This window comes from Leptonychotes weddellii, chromosome 7 (assembly GCF_054177405.1).
Source record: "Leptonychotes weddellii isolate Sample4059 chromosome 7, ASM5417740v2, whole genome shotgun sequence".
Classification (NCBI taxonomy): domain Eukaryota; kingdom Metazoa; phylum Chordata; class Mammalia; order Carnivora; family Phocidae; genus Leptonychotes; species Leptonychotes weddellii.
In genome coordinates this window covers 125,673,604-125,696,491 of record NC_138375.1, presented here as the reverse complement: position 1 = coordinate 125,696,491, position 22,888 = coordinate 125,673,604, and the positions used below count along the sequence as shown (strand labels likewise).

Here is a 22,888-nt window from a genome sequence, read left to right as displayed (position 1 = left end):
GTTTGTTGACATACAATTGTTCATAGCAGCCCCTTCTCCTTGTTATCTTTCTGGCACCAGTTGTGATTTTTTATTTTACTTATTTGAGTGTTCTCCGCATTTTTCTTAGGTAGCCCAGCTAAAATTTGTCAGTTTTCTTTCTCTCTTCAAAAAATTAACTCTTAGCTTTGTTGATTTTTAAATTTGTTTTTCTACTCTGTTTCATGTATTTATTAAATTGAACCCTTATATTACACCGTACATAAAAAATCAACTGAAAATGCATTACAAACTTCAGTATAAGATTTGAAACTGTATAAACCCTATAAGAAAACATAGAAGTAAAGCTTCTTGACCTTAGTGTTGGCAGTGATTTCTTAGGAAAAATGCCGAAAGCATAAGCAACAAAAGCAAAGTAGGCAAGTGGGACTACATCAAACTGAAAAGCTTCTACGCTGCAAAGCAAATAACCAACAGTTAAAAGGCAACCTATGGAATGCGAAAAAATACTTGAAACAATGCATTTGATAAAGAGTTAATATCCAAAATACATAAAGTACTCCTATAATTAAATAGCAATGAATAAGTAGATAAATACATAGGCAAAGAACTTGAATGGACATTTCTCCAAAGAAGAAATACAAATGACCAGCAAGTGTATAAAAAGATGTACAACATCGCTAATCAGCAGGGAAATGCAATTCAAAAGCACAGTGGGATATTATCTCGCACCTGTTATGATGGCTGTTATAAAAACAAAACAAAACAAAACAACAAAAGATAGCAAGTGTTGGCAAAGATGTAGAGAAATTGGAACCTTTGTATGTTATTGGTAAAAATGTGAAAAGGTATAATCTCTATGGAAAACAGTATGCAGTTTCCTTAAAAAATTAAAAATATGAGTCGTTAAGCGTCTGCCTTCGGCTCAGGTCATGATCCCAGGGTCCTGGGATCGAGCCCCGCATCGGGCTCCCTGCTCTGTGGGAAGCCTGCTTCTCCCTCTCCACTCCCCCTGCTTGTGTTCCCTCTCTCGCTGTCTCTCTCTGACAAATAAATAAATAAAATCTTTAAAAAAAAAAATTAAAAATAGTACTACTGGGATGCCTGGGTGGCTCAGTTGGCTAAGCATCCAACTCTTGATTTCAGCTCAGGTCAGGATCTCAGGGTTTGTGAACCCGAGCCCTGCACTGGGCTCTGCACTGGACATGGAGCCTACTTAAGATTCTGTGTCTACCTGTCCCTCTGCCCTTCCCCCCCACCCCCACATGTGCTCTCTCTCCTTCTTGTATTTCATTCCTCCGAGACAGAAACTGTCATTATCCCTACATTCTGCAGATTAGAAGACCAAGCTTTACAGAGATTAAATGAGGAATCCATGGTGATCTTGATTCACAGAGGTAGAGTTGGAGCCCAGATCCACATTTTAGAACATTTAGAGAAAAATAAAGAGGAGATACAAGACAGTCACTTGTTGTTGGGTTATTTTTGGAAGTGAAATTGATAACTTTGGGTAAGAATGTTCATATTGCATTGAGGTTATTTTCTCTTCAGATCACAATTAACTGCATCTAGCCAAAAATGGTCACTTCAATATTTAGAGGCTGGGTTTTAACAATACAATTCATGGGGTCAGTTATGATGTTGTACCCTGTTCTGTTAGCAGTGACAGTCCCACATATAAAATCATTCTGGGATTGGAAAAAAAAATCTGCTTGTTATCTTTGATATTTTGTATTTCTTCTCTTGAAATTGGTCTTCAGCAATAAATTATAAATGAATAACAAACATCTGAAAGAATTTGGACTCTCACCAAGAATAAAATAAATGGAATAAAACTTTTCACCTTTCAGTTTGGTAAATGAAAAAGACTGATCATCCTTGTTGGTAAAAAGCAGGCAAACGTTCCTTGATGGCCACTGTGTAAATGGAAGTAATAATTTTGGAGGGCAGTTTGCTGATACCTCTGAAAATTAAACATATAAACTTTGGACACAGCCATTATACTCCTAAGATAATTTCTTGCATCTCAGTTATGCAAATAGATAGGAGGAAAAAATACAGAAACCATATACAAACTGTATGAGTTTAAATTGTTAAACTATTACAGTCTTGCTTAACTCCACTATAAATGGAGCCCTTTATAGAATCTAATTGAATGTTGTATGAAGTAATCCATTAAACAACTAATTTGCATCTAGCAATGACAACTTTTTAATCTTTAAAAAAGCCAAATTTGTATTACCTTTAACCAACCAAATTTTATTTATTTATTTATTTATTTTTAAAAGATTTTATTTATTTATTTGAGAGAGAGAATGAGATAGAGAGAGAGAGCATGAGAGGGGGGAGGGTCAGAGAGAGAGGCAGACTCCTGCTGAGCAGGGAGCCCGACGTGGGACTCGATCCCGGGACTCCAGGATCATGACCTGAGCCGAAGGCAGTCGCTTAACCAACTGAGCCACCCAGGCGCCCACCAAATTTTATTTTTAAATTGCAAAGTAATATATATGTTAGAACTCATAAAAGAGTATGAGATATGTAATTTTCCTCCTTTGACACCAAGTAAAACATGTTGATTTTGCTATCTGAGCACATGGGAGATTTTTTGTTTGAGATCTTGTATGAATTGGAAATGATTTTCTGGGGTTATCAGGTTATTCTCAATTGTTAATATATGGATTGAGGAAATCTGTTCATTCTATTAAGTATATTAGACTTGGACCATAGTTTGCTAATTTTAATAGCCTTAACTAATAAGGGGATAATAATCAACCACCCATATTAACCCCTCTAAATCACCAACATTGATACATAGCCATGAATGTCAGTCACTCAGATCCTCTTCAATAGTAACATTCTTTTGATTTTTCTGCCAGATGCACATCTTTCTCAAATACGTTTTAACAGAAAAATTAAAAAATATATCAGATATTCTCAATATGAAGTAAGTAAGGAATATCACAACCATTGGGGGAAAACTTTTGCTAAAATGTCCTCAGAATAGATTGAAGAAAGAATTCTGAAGGGACATCATAAAGGTTTAGTTTATTCCTCTTATTTTTAACGTAAGAGAAACTGAGAGGTTTTACATATTTTCAGATCAGATTTTAAGACCAGACCACTAGTTAGAGGCAGAATGTGGTGATGTCCTGACTCCCCATCTTGAGGCAAGGCACTTCCAGCCACCACGCGTGGCATTCTACTTGGCTATTTCCAATTAAATATACCTATGGCTTGTTGAGCAGCCTCACTCTTCCCTTACTCTTACCCTCTTGGCTTTTATGGACAGTAATTAGAATAAAGGACAGGAAAGAAGGTCACAGGTATATCTGTAGCTATTCATTCACTCATTTTACAGTGATTTAATAAGTACCAAAAATATGCTGAATATGTCCTTCTGCTTGCTGTGGATACAAAAGTGAACGAAGTGGTTCTTTTAAGCAAAATGGATACAAAATTTTAGATGATTTTAAGGCCTCTTCTCATGTGGACTCTAGTCCTATCCATACTTAAATATTTCCTTTTGTTTTCTGTTTTTTGCTGATCATAGGAATTTATTAGTTTTAGAGTGAATTGGCATATACATTATTTATAAGTAATCATATAATATCCAACTTGGATTTTTTAATTTCTTTTGGACATTAGTAATCAAGAGTTCCAAGTATGTCGAGCACTACCCAAAGGAATTCTATCAAACTGGTTAAATATACAGTATCTGGAGCTAGAATTCCAGAGTCTGGATCCCAGGTGTGCCAGTTAACAGTTTTGTAACCTTGGGAAGTTTTTAAAATGCTCAGTACCTTGGCTTTCTTATGGGTAGAATGGGCACAGTAGTTCTGAGGTATCAGGTTCAGTTTTTTTGAAGATTGATAATGTAGATTGTGTAGATAGCTATTATTCTGTCAATAAACGAATAAAGCAGGAGAAGAATAAAACAGTGTTAGAACTAGTAAAACAGCAGACTCCGTCAAAATGAGAAGGTCCTCCACACCTGTGGCACCACCTGTTCCCCTGAGAATTAATCCTGGCATGCCTTCCTTCAGAGTCCTAACAGTCTTTCAGTTAGTGCAGTGCTCCAAGCATCAATCACGGGAGGCGATTCTTGAAGCCACTTTGCCATCCCAAACGTGTTCTGTAGACAGCATCTCAGTGCTTCATGGGTTGACGCTGTTTTCCTGGGAAAAAGAAGTAAATTGGTAGGATTAAAGTTCCTTGTAGCGAAGGTAATCATATTTTGCAGTTTGTCCCGGAAAGCCTCTGTTTTCAGCCCAGTGTAATTATTGTTAGTATTCCCTCTCACTCTCAAAGTTTTCCACTTTGGATAACAAATTTTATGACAACTTTAATCATATCTTACTATAAAGGGCATAGTGTAGATTATTTTCACTATTTTGAACTTGGTGTTTCTCATAACTGTCCTTCACAAATGGAAACAAGGAACAACAGAGCTGATTCTCATATGTATGAATATTAAAGTCTAGCTGTAAAAACATTTATATATATGAAAAAATAGCTTCATAAGATTGTCAAAGGGTAAGTTTCATCTTCACTTTTATTTTCCAATAAATGTTAAAATTTTATTGCTTGTTCAAATACCCAATTCTTATGTGTGTTTACAATTACTGACAATTTCAAGAAATACAAACCTGAAACTTGGATTCAATGTTCCTTCCAGGACCAACTTCTTTTTAAGTGATTAGAACAATTTACCATTCTCAAGAGGCTTGTTAATTTCTTATCTCCAGATGACAGTCTTAAAGTAGATGACTCATTTACAAACTATTAGACAGTCTTTTATGAACCAATGCATATGTTTTATGTTTAACTTTTAATATGAATTTTTTACACCTTAGATAAATTGAACTCAGGACATATTTACATATCCTAAATCAAGTCCGTGTAATAAATATTTATTTGCATAGTATTTGCATAGTTGTGATGGAATCCCTATTCAGAGAATAAAGTTTTAGTAATAAATTCTTTCATTCAGCCATGGCTATTGAGTGTTGAACAACGTTCCTGACCTTTGTCTTCCTGCAGATCACTCACAGATGAATTTATAACAAATAATCAGTTGGTGTTAATAAATTATTTTTAATTAGTTTCCACTTAGCTTCTTTAAAGTTTTAAATATATTAACAAAAATCAGTGGTCTGATATGTCATTCATCAAAGCAGATCTTACCTTTAAATAATTCCCTTACTCTTAGGCATTTACACACACATAGAGCATATGCAAATAATTTTAAGTTTTTGTAGACCCCTAACATTATTCATTAGAATCCAGTTATTACTTACAACTATCCCAGTGGAAGTAGTACTAAAACAATTCAAGCTGATCTTAATAAGAAATTGAGAAGATCAAGTAAAAACATGCCACTGGAAAACCTAAGTTTCCATTGATTGCTTATTAAGAAACTGAAAACCAAAGTGTAAAAAATGTAACAGGGTAGACACTATATATACATAGTAAAACAATTTTTTAACATTGTTCATATTTTAGATTATATGGTATTTTAGATTATATGATTTTTAGATTGAATAATGTTAGAAAGTATTGATAATTTCTGTTACTAACAGATATGAATTGTTTCCTAAGTGCATTTCTTTCAAATGTGGTTATTGGTTATATATTCAGATGTAGTTTTATAATGGGATTTAGAGAGTATTAGAGTAGAAATATCAGAAAAATGTGCTAGCCAATGGCATAAGTTTTGGCCTTGTTATTTCTGCTAAAATTATAGTAAAATATTTGCTAAAATGTGCTAAAAATAGATCATGCCCATGGATTATGAAAAGTCATCTTCTTAATTCTGAATTAAATTGACTATGAAGACATATCGTAAATATTTCAGCTGTGTTGGAAAAAAGTCTGATCTGTGTTGTCTCTTAGAAATGGTCTTGTCTTCTTGTTTGTTAAAAATTATTTTGTCTAGTATGTTTGTGCATTTCAACGAAATAGTATTTTTAAAGAACATGTCCCAGTGCTTGCAACACAGTAATTGTTCAGAGAATGTGGCAATTCTCCTCTTATCTTTATGTCTCTGTCTCTCTTTTTATCTCCTTCAGTCTCTCTTTCTCTTTCTCTTGCTGGCTCCATTTCTGTTTTTTCATTCCTTGGTTTCTTGAGCATGTATATGCCTCTGACTTTCTTTTCCTTTCCTTTTCAAACTTAATTAGAAGAACTAGTTTCTAGTCCCAGTTTCACAAACTCAGTAATATCTTAGGTTACAGCTCAGAATAAATTGGCTTTTGAAACTCTTGGCACATTCAATCTCAGTAAAACTTCAAGAGAAGAAGAATGTACTGATAATTCTAATTCATTTGGAGGCCTCCGACTTCCCTATTCCCTGTTTGCCCACTCTTAAAAACCAGTTACAGGGGCGCCTGGGTGGCTCAGTCGTTAAGCGTCTGCCTTCGGCTCAGGTCATGATCCCAGAGTCCTGGGATCGAGCCCCGCATCGGGCTCCCTGCTCCGCGGGAAGCCTGTTCTCCCTCTCCCTCTGCCCCTGCTTGTGTTCCCTCTCTCACTGTGTCTCTCTCTGTCAAATAAATAAAATCTTTAAAAAACAACAACAACAAAAAAAACAGTTACATTATCTAATTCAGTTCTTACCTAATTCAATTAAAAAAGATTACTAAAGGTTTATTGTGTGCAAAGCAACGATTTAATTTCTCTGGGGAATGATGGTTAATAATTTATCATCTAAAAAGGAATAATATAGAAAGATGATATAACAGTGGATATGTATGAATATGTACTCATGTAAATCCAGAGCTTAAAAATCTGTGTGAAACAACAGACTGCCAAAAATAGTTGATAAATCAGCCATTTTAACACACACCTCTCAGGGACTGACAAATCAAGTAAGAAATAGAGGTGCCTGAGTGGCTCAGTCAGTTAAGCCTCTCTGCCTTCAGCTCTCAGGTCATGATCCCAGGTCCTGGGATCGAGTCCTGCATTGGGCTCCTTGCTCAGTGGGGAGCCTGCTTATCCCTCTGCTGCTCCCCCTGCTTGTGCTCGCTCTCTCTTTCTGACAAAAAAATAAAATCTTTAAAAAAAATTAAAAAAACCTTAATAACCCAAAGCTGTATTAAAAATTCAATGTTTAGAAATCAAATGACATATTCTTTTTTTTTTTTTGAAAGATTTTATTTATTTATTTGACAGAGAGAGACACAGCGAGAGAGGGAACACAAGCAGAGGGAGTGGGAGAGGGAGAAGCAGGCTTCCCGCTGAGCAGGGAGCCCGATGAGGGGCTCGGTCCCAGGACCCTGGGATCATGACCTGAGCCGAAGGCAGAAGCTTAATGACTGAGCCACCCAGGCACCCCTCAAATGACGTATTCTTAAATAATTTGTATTAAAATGAAATTACAAAGAACACTAGAGAAGATTACTAAGCTAAAAGCTATTTCATAGAAAAGATTAATAAAAGAATGATATAATTTTGAAATGAGGTGAAATAATTCGTATAAAACTACAAATTGCTGGACTTAACACAGGAGGAAATAAAACATAAATAGAGTGATAAATAAAGATGGTATTCAAAACCTATGCCCATAAATATCCAAGTTCTAGCTGTTTTCATAGGAATTCTGTTAAATTTTTAAGACTAAACTGTCCACATAAACTGTTGAAGAAAAGAGAAAAATCAGACCTTCCAAACTCATTTAAGGAGACAAGTGCAATCTTAATCCCAATAAAGAGGAAAAGTATCGGCTCTTCTTATGATTGCATAAGAAAAATCTGAAATAATGCAAGGACTAAATAAAATAAAAATGCATTTTATAATACATAATTACCAAGTAATAGTTAATATAAGTTACAAAATGATTCAACATAAGAAATTTATCAATATAGTTTATGTAACTCCATTTATGTATTAATGATTTCTAGGAAGAAAATTATTTGATATCTTTAGATGTGGAAAAAATGCTTTAGTAACGTTTTGATAACAACTCTTAACAAGTTAGAGATATGTGGGAACTGATGTTTATATTTACTTGTTTTATATAAGAAAGACATATATATTATATATAAATAGTATATTGCTATAAAAACAGACATTCCTAATAAATATATCTAAAAACATATAAAATAAATATTTTTCCATTAAGTGCAATGATTGCTGAAAATCTACAACAAACATTATACTTACTGAAAACATTAGATGCTCTTTTTAAAAGATGGGTCAAGATGAGGACATTGACTAACATAGCTACTATAACATAGCATTCGATGTCTTGATCAGTGCTCTGAGAAAAACTAAGTGTTAAGAATTGAAAGAGAAAAGATAAAATTGTGATTTGAGGGAAGATTTAGTGGTTAGGTACCTAAAAACAATAATGATCACAATAAATCACGATCAGTGAAGTATTTGGACTAACAAGTTTTCCACAAAGTTGTCAGGTAAAATACAAACATAATAAAATCAGTAGCATCCCTCTCTAAACCAGTTACAACCAACTATAAATAAGACACTTTGTAGAAAATTCACAAAAACTAAAATATATTTAGGACTTAGCTTAACCACAACCACACAAGAAATCTGTGGAAAAATTCTGAAGGTAATAAGGTAAAACATGATCTGGATGAGTGGAGAGACATTGCTGTTCTTTAATCAGTGATAATATATTTTTTAAAACCTCTCATTTTTAATATTAGTGATTTTGATCAATTCCATTCAAACCCCCAGGTGGATACTCTTGAGAACTATCATAAATTTACTCTAAAGTATGAATGGAAGAATCACGGTTAACAAGTAGTTAAATACCGTCTTAACCCTTGCTTTTTCAAGTGTGATTTTGGACAGGTGTCACTGTGATCATACTGGTGGGATCTGGTAATTTATGGAAAACACAGACTCTTGGGACTCACCCCAGACCTAGTGGGTCAGAATATGTATTTTATCAAGGTCCTCAAGTGATCTGCATGCAAGTATTTCTGTGTGTGTGTGTGTGTGTGTATACGGATTTATGTATGTTTTACTAGAGAAGAGATTCCTATAAATCAGTAAGAGAAAGATCAATATCTCGACATAAGATTGCAAACATTGTTGAACCAAGAACTTACAGAAGACGACTAAAAAATCAATAAGCTTATAAGGAGAGGTTCATGTTCATATAAAAATGAAAAAATTTTTTTCCACACATCTGCCTTTATTGTGAACAGCAGGTGGGAGACTTCCAGCAATAGTAAATTAATTTACAAAAGCAGGGATTCAGTGAAGCCACCTGGTTGGAGCTTTGGGAGGTTATGTATAGATGCAGACCCAGAGCAGCAAGAAGAGGACTACAAAGCCCATGAAGAGTGAGGCCACCAAGGAGATGAGGAGCTCTTTGTAGAGATCCCAAGTGTACTTCGTGGTGGTAACCTCTCAATGGAGGAACCAGGTGGTGAAGAACATGCCAATGGCCAATAACACCATGGTCAGATGGGGGAAGACTGCCAGGTTCACTGGGCTGGTGTATCTGCTCATGGCCTCAAGCTCCATTTCGCCGGGAACAAGGTCATCCATTGCTCCTCTACTGGAATAGAAAAATGAAAATTATATAAAGAGATACCATTTTGGATATATTATGGGCCCGGATAATGACATGTTTGGCAGAGAGTTCACATTCGGCCAGTATGAATCCTGACATTCTGTTGTAGGGCTGTAGATGGCTGCAGGACTCCTGGAAAGCACGAAACAATTCTTAGTAAAATTAAATATTCACATGCTCGATGGGCCAGCAATCCCAGTCCTAGACATAGACCCCAAAGTCTGTGAGGGAACACACACAGGTTGATTAGCACAGTGTTGCTTGTGGTGTCAACAAGCTGCAGACTCCAGGCATTCATAACTTCAGGATGGATAGGTGTGTGTGGTGGGTGTACACTGTGGAGTAAGCAGCTGCTTTTGGCTCAGGTCATGATCCCGGAGTCCCAGAATTGAGCCCTGCATCGGGCTCCCTGCTCAGTGGAGAGTCCGCTTCCCCCCTCCCCTGCTTGTGCTCTCTCTCACTCGCTCTATCTCAAATAAATAAATAGAATCTTAAAAAAAAAAAAGGCATGCCTTGTAGGAAAGTAAAAATGGCTCAATAGGTTTTTGTAAGTTAAAAAGATAAGAACAAAAACTGTTCACTTGATGAGACCACATAGAAAAGAAGCATACACATCAAATACATTGGAATAGTTTACTATTTTAGGGAGGTATGGAATAGGAACAGGAATGGGGAATAGGTAGACTATACCAAATAATTGAATTGAGAAAGGGACTAATGGTAATAATTTGCTGTGAATTAAGGTGCATAATTAACTTTTTGGAAGAGAAAGAGGGAGGCAGAGACAGAATGTAAATTATAAGAATTTTAATATAGATTATAAAAATAATTATGTAAATTATAATGTAATTATGTAAAATGTAAAAGTCAGTAGTCCCTATATTCAAGAGTTTTGAGATGTAACTCCGTCAAGTACAATAATATAATGCTTAGAAGTGATACCTCTCCTGAACGTTTTAATACATTTTCAGTATATTAAGCCTTTGCACTTTAATCCCAAGAAAACTTTTTAGAGCCATGATGGTGTTAAAATAATCTCTTTAATTTTGTTGAGATGCAGTTATTTTTTTTTTTTTAAGATTTTATTTGAGAGAGAGAGGAATGAGAGAGAGAGCGCATGTGTCAGGGAGGAGCAGAGGGAGAGGGAGAAGCAGGCTCCCCAGTGAGCAGGGAGCCTGACACGGGACTCAAACCCAAGACCCTCGGGATCATGACCTGAGCTGAAGGCAGACGCTTCACGGGCTGAGCCACCCAGGTGCCCCTGTTGAGATGCAGTTAAACCATGATTTACAAACTGGAGGATGAAGGGTCAACTTGGAACAGCAGATGTGTCTGGTGTGGCCTGTATAGTGTTCCTAAATATGATAGGTCATCACTAAAACTGAATAGTCGTTAAATTTCACAGAAAAGTCTTTTTTTTTTTTTTTAAAGATTTTATTTATTTATTTGAGAGAGAGAAAGAGCACAAGAGGGGGGAGTGGGAGAGGGAGAAGCAGACTCCCTGCCGAGCAGGGAGCCCGATGCAGGACTCGATCCCGGGACTCCAGGATCATGACCTGAGCCGAAGGCAGTCGCTTAACCGACTGAGCCACCCAGGCGCCCCTTCACAGAAAAGTCTTAGGAGATCACAAGTTCTGGCCACGTGGGCCCTCTCTCTTTATGTGGCAGTGCTTTGGTAGTTGCTGGGGAGCAGCAGCTATGTGCATGTGGACCGTGCGTTCTCCAGGTCAGCACGTCCTTGCCTGATGTGCTGGCGTTGAGACTAGCCGTCTTGTTCCTGCTGACTGGGCACTACTGAGGCCTCAGGGAGAGCATGTGGTGGAACCTGCCCCGAAGCTTGGCAAAGACGATTCTCTTTCATCATGTCTGGACTGTCTCAAGCTTCACTGTCACATCTCTCGCTTGTATCCTTCCACAGACCTTTGGGTTGATTACATGGGGGTTCTTCTGTCTTGCTTCTGCATATACTCAGATGAAACGTTTTTAAATCCTATTGCCCACAAGTGAACTTCTGTCCTGTTGAATGTAATCTCACCATTGCCCTTCTCAGACTGTCTTCACTTTAGATACTTTGAAATCTCTTCTTCCCCCTTTTCCAATCTCATATAAATGCAGACAATAATAATATCTGTCAGACTGACGGCTAGAAAACACTAAAACGGTATTGTTATTATTGTGTTGAGTCTGGCAACACTTGTCTCATTGAAATATAGGCCAGTGACTTGTCTTATATAAGTTAACAGAAATATTTCCAGTCTTCCTCTTAAATCTGTATTCATCCATTACTTATCATGGGTGCTCTAATTTTAGGAATGCTGTCGATTTTATTAAGTATTATTAATGATGAGTATTAAAATGGTTTATTTCTAGGTGTCTGTTTTTATTTATTTATTTTATTTATTTATTTTTTAAAGATTTTATTTATTTATTTGACAGAGAGAGACGCAGCGAGAGCAGGAACACAAGCAGGGAGAGTGGGAGAGGGAGAAGCAGGCTTCCCGCGGAGCAGGGAGCCCGATGCAGGGCTCGATCCCAGGCCCCCGGGAGCATGACCTGAGCTGAAGGCAGATGCTTAACGACTGAGCCACCCAGGCGCCCCGGTATCTGTTTTTATGTATACTTTTTTGGCCATTTATTCAACAACATGAAACACATGTATTAGTGTGTTACCAGGGATGTCTGTGGGAGTAAGGCTGCTTCTGTGCTCCTTGGAGCTTACAGAATGTAGACAAGAGGGTAGGAAACAACGAATAAAAGCCTATGTAGAGAGGGTAGTAGGTGAAGTATAGAGGGTTATTTCTATCTGTAGAGATGAAGGATATGAGAGGGAAAATTTTCATAGATTCATGGAGGAAGTGACCAGACAAGATGTTTTCTGCCCCTCATTAACCCTGGTCCTGGCTCCCTTACTGGCTTTATTATTTAATTTTACTTTTTTTCCCCACTTGATTAAAATGACTCCCGAGTGCACCAAACATTGCTATAATCTAATCAACAGCATGATTTTTGTTAAGGAAAAAAAAAACACTTGTAGAGAAAAAACAAACAACTGTGAGCATAGCTCTTTTCACACTTCACTTTAATAAAAAGGATAATTACTTTGGCTTTGGAAAATGACAAGATTTCCACATAGTTTCCATCACTTAAGGGATTTCTTATTCCTGTATCATTAACTCCCCCAATACAAGTCTTCTCCAGTCTAGATGAGTTATTTTGTTTCAGCATCTGCTGGGGTGCACAGGGCATGAGGCAATTTTAGCAGGACCCAGACAGACTCTTTTTTTCTGAGCTATAAATGTATTTTAACATCCATTGGGGAAAAAAAAATATGTTGCCATTCAAACATGCAATTTGATGGAAAGAATTAGGTCAGGTCAGACTGAAGTCCATGACTAAAAAATTGGAAAATAAATGGTAAGTGAATAGCAGAAATGGTACATAGAAATGGAAAAACTGAGGGTAGATCTTAGGTGGCTGAAGTTTAAACATTCCGGACCAGGTGCTTTTTATGATCACTTTGAACTTCAAATTCAGTGGTTTTATGATATTTCTTTCCTCATGGGAGACCCTGAGACTTCTCAGAGACTGAAGTGTCCACTGAGGTATGGCAAGGAAGCCCACATGAAGATGTCCTAAGGATGCTCAGAATTTTGCCTGAGATACAAATTAAGTCCCTTGGGATAATGAACATAGCCCCTGGGACATGCATTTACTCCTGCCCGACAGGAAGATTCAGCTGATGCCGAGCAAAAGGAACCTACAATGGCTAGAGAATAAGAGAGATTCCCACAAGTGACATCAAGGCTCCTGCAAAATGAAATCTCTCACCACATGGCTGACTTTTCAATACAAGTCATGCTAGAAGAAATCCTAAATTATCTTTCCCTTCCTTCATTAGGCAGTGGTTTGCAAATCATCCTACGAAGAGACTTTCAAAGAATAAAGAATGAAAAGAAATAGGAAAAGCATAGAAGTGTGTATCAAGTGGTCCATCAGTATAAATTTTATGTGTGTGGATTTGTGTGATATTTGTCAGCTTTGGAAGTTGTAATTTTTTTATTTACTCTAAAGTATTTACTCCTGTGCTTAGCTTCTTGAGGGATTTTCTAAAGATTATATATTGTTCAAACTGTAAGCACATCTGTGAGATGCAATTCAGTAATTTCCCTAGAAGGAAGAGCAGGAGATGGGCCTTCTTCCCTCTTCATTTTTTTTAAAGTTTTTATTTTATTTAAAATATATATATATATATGTATTTAATCTGAAAATATATTACATGAAATGGAAAAATTCTTGAAGTGCAACTATGTAATTTGGTTAGAAAATTCAAATCTTTTGTTAATTATATTTAGTTTTAAAATGTCAAACTATAACATTAGCCATTTTACCTAGTTTTTAGTGTACATATCGAAGGCATGAATTATATTCAGTGTTGCACAACCGTTGTCACTGTCTATTCCCAGAAGTTTTTCGTCACCCAAACAGAAATTCTGTAACCATTCAGAATATTTATTGGGAGTAATGAAATACCATTAAGCAACAACTCCCCACTGCCTCCTCAACCTTGCCCCGAATAACCTCTAATCTGTTTTCTGTCTCTATGAATTTTCCTATTATTTATGTTTCATAAAGCGGAATCATCCAATATTTGTCTTTTTGTGTCAAACTTACTTTACTTAGCATGTTTTCACACTTCATCCATGTTGGAGCATGTATCAGATGCCATTCCTTTTTGTGATTGAATAATATTCCATTGTGTAGATAGAACACATTTTGTTTATCCATTCATCTGTTGAGGGATGCCTGAGTTTTTTCTACCTTTTAGCTATTGTGAATAAAGCTGAAACAAACCTTGACATACAAATGTCTCTTTCAGTCCATGTTTTCAATTCATTTGGGTTTATATCTAGAAGTGAAATTGTTGCATCATGTGCTTTTTGCTTTCCAAGGAACCACCAAATTTTTTTTCACAGTGGTTGCACCATTTTACATTCCAACCAGCAATATATGAGGGTTCCAAATTTTCCACATCCTAGCCAACACTTGTTATTTTCAATATTTTTATTATAACCATCCTTATAGATATGAACTGGTACCTCCTCGTGGTTTTGATCTGCATTTCTCTTATGACTAATAGGGTTGGGAATCTTTTCATGTGCTTATTGGCAATTTGTATGTCCTCTTTGGTCTGTTCAAGTCTTTTGCCCCATTTTACATTGGGTTTTGTTGTTGAGGTTTAGGGCTTCTGTACATATTTTGGACATTGAACCCTTATCACATGCATAATGTGCAAATACTTTTCCTATTCTGTTGCTTGTCTTTTTATTTTTTTTAAGATTTATTTATTTTGAGAGAGAGAGAGAGACAGAGGGAGACAGAGACTGAACATGAGCAGGGGGAGGAGCAGAGGGAGAGAATCTTTCGAGCTGACTCCCTGCTGAGCAAGGAGCCCAACACGGTGCTTGATCCCACAATCCATGAAATCATGACCTGAGCCAAAACCAAGAGTCAGACGTTTGACTGACTGAGCCACCTCAAGTGCCTCGTTTTACTTTCTTGATAATGTCCTTTGATGCACAAAAGGCTCTTTTTTTATTTTGATGAAATCACATTTATCTATTTTTTCTTTTGTTGATCATGCTTTCGTGTCCTATCTAAGAATCCATAGTCAAAGCCAAAGTAATGAAGATGAATCCTTTTGTTTTATTCTAAGGGTTTTATGGTTCATCTCTATATTTAGGTCACTGATCCATTCTGGGTTAATTTTTGAATATGGTATAAGGTAGGGGTCCAGTTTCATTCTTTGGAATGTGAAGATCCAGTTGTGCCAACACCGTTAGTTGAGAGACTGTTCTTTCCCCATTGAACAGACTTGGTGCTCTTGTCAAAAATCAGCTGGTCGTAGATACATGGGTTTATGTTTATTATGGACTCTGAATTTTATTTCATTGGTCTATATGTCTAGCCTATGCTGGTCTTACACTTACAATTTTTCTTACACTGGCCTCTTCCCTAAATTAATTAAGTGCACCCCCCTCACAATCTGGGTGTTCCAGTTATATCATCTGAGGACCTCTGAGAATTTATTTTCTTTTTTCTGTTTCGTGTTTCAGTTTCTTTTTTAAAAATATAAACAATGCCATCTATTTTTTATCATTTGTTGTGCATATACATATATATAAACATGTATAAATATGTATATATATATATATATATATATATACACAAATGTCTATACAAACCAGTGACAATATATAGTTTTACCCTTGTCAATCTTTTAACTAGCTCTCTCTATATAAAGGGCAGATTTCAAGTAGTTGTTTATCTGGGTCTGGATTTCTCTACCTTAAATGTGCTTATTATTTAACAAAATATTACTTGTTACTACATAGCTTATTTTCTCAAACTCTACCATCAAGTTGAAATAGTCCAATTCGGTGGTTAGGTTTCATTATACTGTATTTGTTTTATATAATTTCTTCCTTTTTTATACAGAAAATCTTCAGGTGAGTAACAACAGCAACAACAGAAAGTTGGCTGTAGGAAATGAGTAAAGAATTAAAAGGCTTTCATTAACCTGTATGTCTTGGTGGCAGGTGCTCTCTGGCTATTGCCATTTTGAGTCACTGGAGTCTCTGCTTATTGCATATGAAGGAATTAAAAACACAGCTTTCTCTATGTCTATAATTAGGAGTATTGCCATGGCCTTGAATACTACCTTCTTGTTAGTGATATGCCTTTTAAATAGTTTGCATATAAGAGGCCAATAGTCAAGAGTTGCAGCTGCTTAAGAGATGAGAATCTAGGATAGTATTTCCTATCACTGTGTCTTTCCCTAAGATTTTCATGTGTGTTATGGGGAAAAAAAATGTTCTGTAATTAAATTTGAGAAAAACTTATTTATATAACAGTTTTGTTTCTTCTTAATAGTCATTTTTCTCAGAATCTTTCATGCAAGATGTCCACGGTAACTCTGTAAGAAAGTATGGATTGCAGGCTTTCCTAACTTGGATCTCAGAAACCGATCTGCGTAGGACAGCTGTGTAACACCATTTTGGATAACGCTGATCTAGAAAAATATATCTGGACCCTTTTGGAAGATTGAGGGAGAAATTATACTGAGTAGAAGAAATGAAGAGCAGTATGACAACCCAGAAGGAATGACTTCAGGTTTTTTATAGCAGCAGAGCACCCAGTAATTATGAAATATAAATAGAATAGGGTTAAAAAGCTAAGGAAAAAAAGGGAAAATGCATGGGATTGGACCAAAATAGTTGACCTTCATGGATTTGGGGCTGGCATACACCTCTTTAGAAATGGAGGAAAACCTGGTTCTTGGCCATGTTATACTTCCAACCTACTATAATTAGAAAGGACAGGAATGCTGCTTAGTTGTAATGGTTTTTGCATTCCACAAGTTGGTTTTTCTTTAGGCATGTTTATTCAGTGCTCCTATGTTTAGTTGCTGTATCTCTCTGTGCGACCCCAGTATTAAAATGTATTATGCATGAAAGGTTCAAATGAAAGGAAAGGTCACAGAGGGATCTGGGTAGACAGATTGTCTAAGGGTTTTTTTGAGAGTAAACTCAAAATACAACACAGAGAAAAGTATAACCTCTGTGATTTTAATGTAAAACTAGGAATGTCTTCAAGAAAGGCAATGCCTTTGTTCCTGAAGTCTGCTTTTGTGTTGCATAAATATAGTATAAAATTTGATCTTAAAGCTGCAAACAGTCTTTGTTTGAGAGTTTACTAATTTTAACCTGAAGACTTTAAAATAATCGGTGAATTGCTCAGAATTTCAAGTAGGCCCCATGCTTCTTTGGGGGCTAAACAGGATCTTCAAAAAATTTTCAATGTTGTGTCCCCTATGAATGTCATTCAAAATTACAAATCTCAGGTTGTCTACAAAAGTAGCTTGTGGTCTTTTTAGAATGTAAAATAATATTAGTGGTAAATCTTTACCAGCTACTGATGATGTGATAAATGTAGATTATAATAAAACATTTCTTTTGTAAAATAAACAAGCCACTTCTGTTAAGAAATGAATGTAAGATCACTGTGCAAATCCATTGACAGTGTTCATTGTCTTTTGGTGCTCTATTAATAATTCAGAATAAAAATAGGGTCCTCATCTTATAGTTAACTATTTTATATTTTTGGAATTGTTCCATAATAATGCAGCAGGAAGGAAAAAGAATTTATAATAATACAGAACTTTTCTCTTAATATCCCAAATAGGATAGCTCAAAGTATCAGGTATTTTAAAATATTTTAATCAGGTAGGTTTTTTGTTTTGTTTTGCTTTTTTTTGTTTGTTTTTATCTTTGTTCATTTCTGGCATAATAAAACAATTTTGGAGTATAATCATGATTTAGGTTTAAATCTTCCTCTTAATCAGTTTGGGAAGTAGTCACCGCCTGAAGATTCATTCATTGCCTTTTTTTTCCCCTTAACTTTGGTGGTTTACCATTCCCCAGATCTTTCAGGTATTCATTGTCACCCTTGCTTTTCTTCACTGACTCTACTCTTGGGAATGGATCTGTAACTTGGAATGTAGGCTACAGCGTAAATACCATTTAACCACCCCAAATGTTATAGAGCATAACTATGATTCAACCACCCCAAATGTTATAGAGCATAAATATGATTCAACCACCCAAAATGTTACAAAGCAGTGTAGATTGATTCTGAAGAAATCTCAGGCATTAGCCAGGACAGTTTAGGCATATATTTGGTAGTTTAGCTCTGTAATGTTGACAAATATTTATTTATAGAATTCTAATAATCTTGGGGCACCTGGGTGGCTCAGATGGTTAGGTGTCTGTCTTCGGCTCAGGTCATGATCCCAGGGTCCTGGGATCGAGCCCCCCATCAGGCTCCTGGCTCAGCGGGGAGCCTGCTTCTCCCTCTCCCTCTTCCTCTCCCCCTGCTCATGCTCTCTCTCTCTCTCTCTGTATCTCTGTGTCTCAAATGAATAAATAAAATCTTTAAAAAAAAAAAAAGCTAATAATCTTGTAAGCCAGGACACCTCATATGCCTGAGGATAAGAAACACATCTTAGGTCTCTGATAGCCATCGCTCTGGCTTTAAAGATCCAGTGTCCACTTCCAAATAGTCATAAGAATTTCTGAACCTCAGAAAGTCATGCTCCAGCCTTCTGAAAGGGTCTTTTCTCTTTTCAGCCTCTATAGATTTCCATCCCTACAGCCCCTTCCACAGTGGCAGGCTGAATTCTTAATTATGTTTTTTTTATTTACCAGTGGGAATTTTTTAAGCTATGAAAAACATGTTGTATTTGGTTTGCATTTATTTAAAACATCTGTGTCCTATTTATTGATTCTGGAGAAAGCATTTATATGTAAAAAGAAAAAAATTTTCTGTAGATATGAGAGAAACAAATTAGCTTTTTGGCTAATGTGCTTGGAGTCGTGCTTTCTTAGGGCTTGAGGGTTCCTTGGCTGGAGCACAGCAGACAAAATTCTTAGTGGGAAGGAACTGAGCTGGAATATAAGAAGCTCATAAGAAAAGTTGGTTCCTTATGCACTTCTCATCCTGTCACTCATTAGCTGCCTCTAATCATTTTAGCAAATTTCCCCTTCCTCTCCAGACAGCTCAGCCTGCTTTTCTGCCTTAAGACCCATTACCTGAGGATTTAAAGCATGAAACATAGAAAATAAGAAAAGAGAAAGTGGGAAGGGGCCTCTTCGAAGAGGGGATGAATGATGAAGGAGGGAAATAGCTAAATGGAACTTCTTTTCTTGAATTAATTGTATTCTTCCTTTTTTGTTTCCCGGGCTTCTGTTCACCAAAGAACTCTCCCTTCTTTTTTTTTTTTAAAGATTTTATTTATTTATTTGACAGAGAGAGACACAGCGAGAGAGGGAACACAAGCAGGGGGAGTGGGAGAGGGAGAAGCAGGCTTCCCGCGGAGCAGGGAGCCCGATGCGGGGCTCGATCCCAGGACCCTGGGATCATGACCTGAGCCGAAGGCAGACGCTTAACGACTGAGCCACCCAGGCACCCCAGAACTCTCCCTTCTTGATCAATAGCAGTTTGATGCTGTTACCGTTCATCATTAGGAATAATCTGAGTCTTCCTGCCTTCTCTTGTTTGGCGTTTATTTTTACCGGGGCCTGGATTTATTCCCACTCATTTCCTCTTTGGAAGTAATGCTTAGAAAGCAAAAGTAACTAACATTTTGATTCAGTTGGAATTTAATCTTCTGAGTTTTTCCAAGGCAATACCAGACTCATTATAGCCTGTTTTATACAGACTCTGGGATGGCGGGAAGAACAAGTAGGAAGAGGTACGTAGGTTTCTAGAAGCTAAATGATCCAATTATAATTAGTTTGTCCCAGATAGCTCAAAGCATAGGGAATAGAGACAGCCCACCATAGTGGAACTTGCCTTGTTTTAGGAGATTGAACGAAATTGTCAAGAAAAAGAATAAAAAGTTTTAGAAACAGCATTTTAAGTCAATCAGGGGAGAATATAGCAAATAAACAAATGATACTGTAATGATGTAATCAGCAGTGATTCTGGACTCAGGCTATTGAATAAAACATATTTTGGACCTCAGGACCATTAGGCATATGTGAAAGAGGGAAATTTTCTTTGTCTCATCCATTCTCTGTTTTTCGCGAGAGTATAGGTTAACAGGGTCAAACCTAGGTTATACCTGTCAGCTGAATGAATATGCCTGAGTTTTGGTTAGGAAGATGGCGATGAAAAATTCTGATCTATTTCAAGGAAGGAACACTGTGAAGGCAGGAAAATTTTTGAATGGGAATGTATAAATTCTGCTTCCCATAATGTTTAATGTTAATTTCTTAAGTCAACTAAGGACCTGCAGAATGTTAGTTTCTGCTTACTTTAGCAAATGGCATTCTAAGATTTGAGTAAGCTAGATGTATATTCCCACATGGGAACTAACTGAACTGAAAGCAACACTAACCTACCAGTCAAGTGAGATACACTAGGACCAGCGACAGAATCAGAATATTATCAAAGAGTCATTCCCTTTAGGCAAAGCTCAGAATATTCAGATATTGCTGAATATCTGAAGAGAGGAGGTCATTCACCATCAAACAAAAGAAGATAACAATTGACATGTACCTGAGTCTATAAAGTAAACAGAAGAGAAAGCCAAAGATAGAATACAACTCTCTGCTTTGCCTTTCTGGAAGCAATTTCTCTTGATACCTTGAGTCAAGGAATTTAGAGAAACTAAACACTGCTTCTTTAGGGGAAAGTAAACCAAACTTGAGATTGCAGTTCCAAGTTAATTGCTGTATTTTTGTTACTTGGTAGAAAATAAAACATTTGTTCCAAACTTACTTTCCTTTATTTATTTGTACAGTGAGTATAGTCAATGTGCACCTGAGTTCAGTATATTAATGGTGTTTACTAGTTGTGTGACTTGAGGCAAGTGATTTTTTTTGAGCTCTTTTCATCATCCACAAAATGAGAATTATAATACATTGTTCTTAAATTTGTTGAAAAGGTTATAAGAAGATTTTAAGATAGCATATAAAAAATTTGGATATAGATTCTCAGTAAATGACATCTCTGAGAAGCTTTATTTAATTATGCAGCTATAAACTTTCCAATACGAAGAAAATACAAAGAAAAAGAATTCTCTAAAAAAAACAAAACAAAAAATAGGTTAGTGAAAATAGGATAATAAAATGATTGCTATTATTAATAATAAATTTTAGAAAGAGCTATTTGTAAGACTCAATGTATATCTGAAACAGTGTTTTATTTTTGTGACTTACAGTGAGTTCATAATCATTTGCAAATAAGTGGTACATAAGCTTTTTAAAGGAATTGGCAAGTAGAAACACCTACATTTTATTTGATGAAGACTTTTCTACATAGGGTTTGGTAATTTCCATCAGGCCTTAGAAGAAATTACAGGGGAGCAGAAAATGTCACCCCAAAACAAGCTCCTGGGTAGAAGTTAACCTGTTTGTAAAAGACACTTACATTTATAAAGAAAATCTCCATATCTAAGGGTGTCTTCCTCTCTATACCAGGAAGCGGACGATTACTAAATCTCCAAAAGATGACAAAAACTCTGATCAACACTTATCAATTTTAAATCTGTATAAAAGCAATATTCTTGTTTATTGTGCTTTCCCTGGCAAACTCCCATAACTGGGCTCCCCTCCCCATCCAACATATTTCTTTTGTCTTTAGCTGGAGATGATATTTAAGGTGGTGACTCTGACCATTTGGGGGAGTTATTCAGTGTTCCTGAGTATCCTCCACGTATATAGGAGGTATACATGTTATTAAACTTTTGTTTGTTTTTCTCCCGTTACTCCCGTTATTACAGGGCAGTCTCAGCCAGGAGCCTAGAAAGGTAGAAGAAAAAAAAAATTTTCCTCCTCTGTGAACTCATTAGAAATTCTATGATTTGATACATATTTGTGACTTTTTTGGATCATGACCTGTCAGTGGGTGGAATGTTAGAGTTATAAAAATATTTTTTAGGGCAGTGAAAATATATCATTCTGTATGTATTATGTATGATGCATATATGTTATACATTTGTCCAAACCCTAGAGTGTATAGAACTTGCAGTGAACACTAGAGTAACTTACGGGCTTTGGGTAGTGATGATACGTCAATATAGGTTTACCTTTGGTGAAAAAATACACTATTCTGGTAAATGATGTTGGTAATGAGGGAGGATATGCATGTATAGGGATAGGGGATACATGGGAAATCTCTGTATTTTCTTGTAAACCTAAAACTGTTAAAAAACATTAAACAACAACAAAAATATTTTTATGTAGTTCTGATTGTTATAATGATGCAGTGACTTTATCCATGCTGCTAGGCCACTAAATATAGTAAAAATAGTAATAATTTTTAAGAAACCCTAGCAGATTCTAACTGGTGTAAGGTGGTATCTCAGTGTGGTTTTGATTTGGATTTCCCTGATGGCTAATGATGATGAACATTTTTTCATGTGTCTGTTAGCCATTTGTATGTCTTCAGAGAAGTGTCTGTTCATGTCTTCTGCCCATTTTTTGACTTGATTATTTGTTTTTTGGGTGTTGAGTTTGAGAAGTTCTTTATAGATCTTGGATACCAGCCCTTTATCTGTAGTGTCATTTGCAAATATCTTCTCCCATTCTGTGGGTTGCCTCTTTGTTTTGTTGACCGTTTCCTTTGCTATGCAGAAGCTTTTTATCTAGATGAAGTCCCAAAAGTTCATTTTTGCTTTTGTTTCACTAGCCTTTGGAGATGTATATTGAAAGAAATTGCTGTGGCTGATGTCAAAAAGGTTACTGCCTATGTTGTCCTCTAGGATTTTGATGGATTCCTGTCTCACATTGAGGTCTTTCATCC

General features: G+C 36.3%; 1 protein-coding gene and 1 pseudogene across 2 annotated transcripts in view; one reads left to right on the top strand and one right to left on the bottom strand.

Annotated features, from left to right (window-relative positions):
- LOC115937794 (protein FAM170A) overlaps positions 1–22,888 on the top strand; it is a 130,313-nt gene that overhangs the window by 20,392 nt on the left and 87,033 nt on the right. The gene's annotated exons all lie outside the window — the stretch shown is intronic.
- Positions 9,235–9,922, bottom strand: LOC102726247 (dolichyl-diphosphooligosaccharide--protein glycosyltransferase subunit TMEM258 pseudogene; annotated as a pseudogene).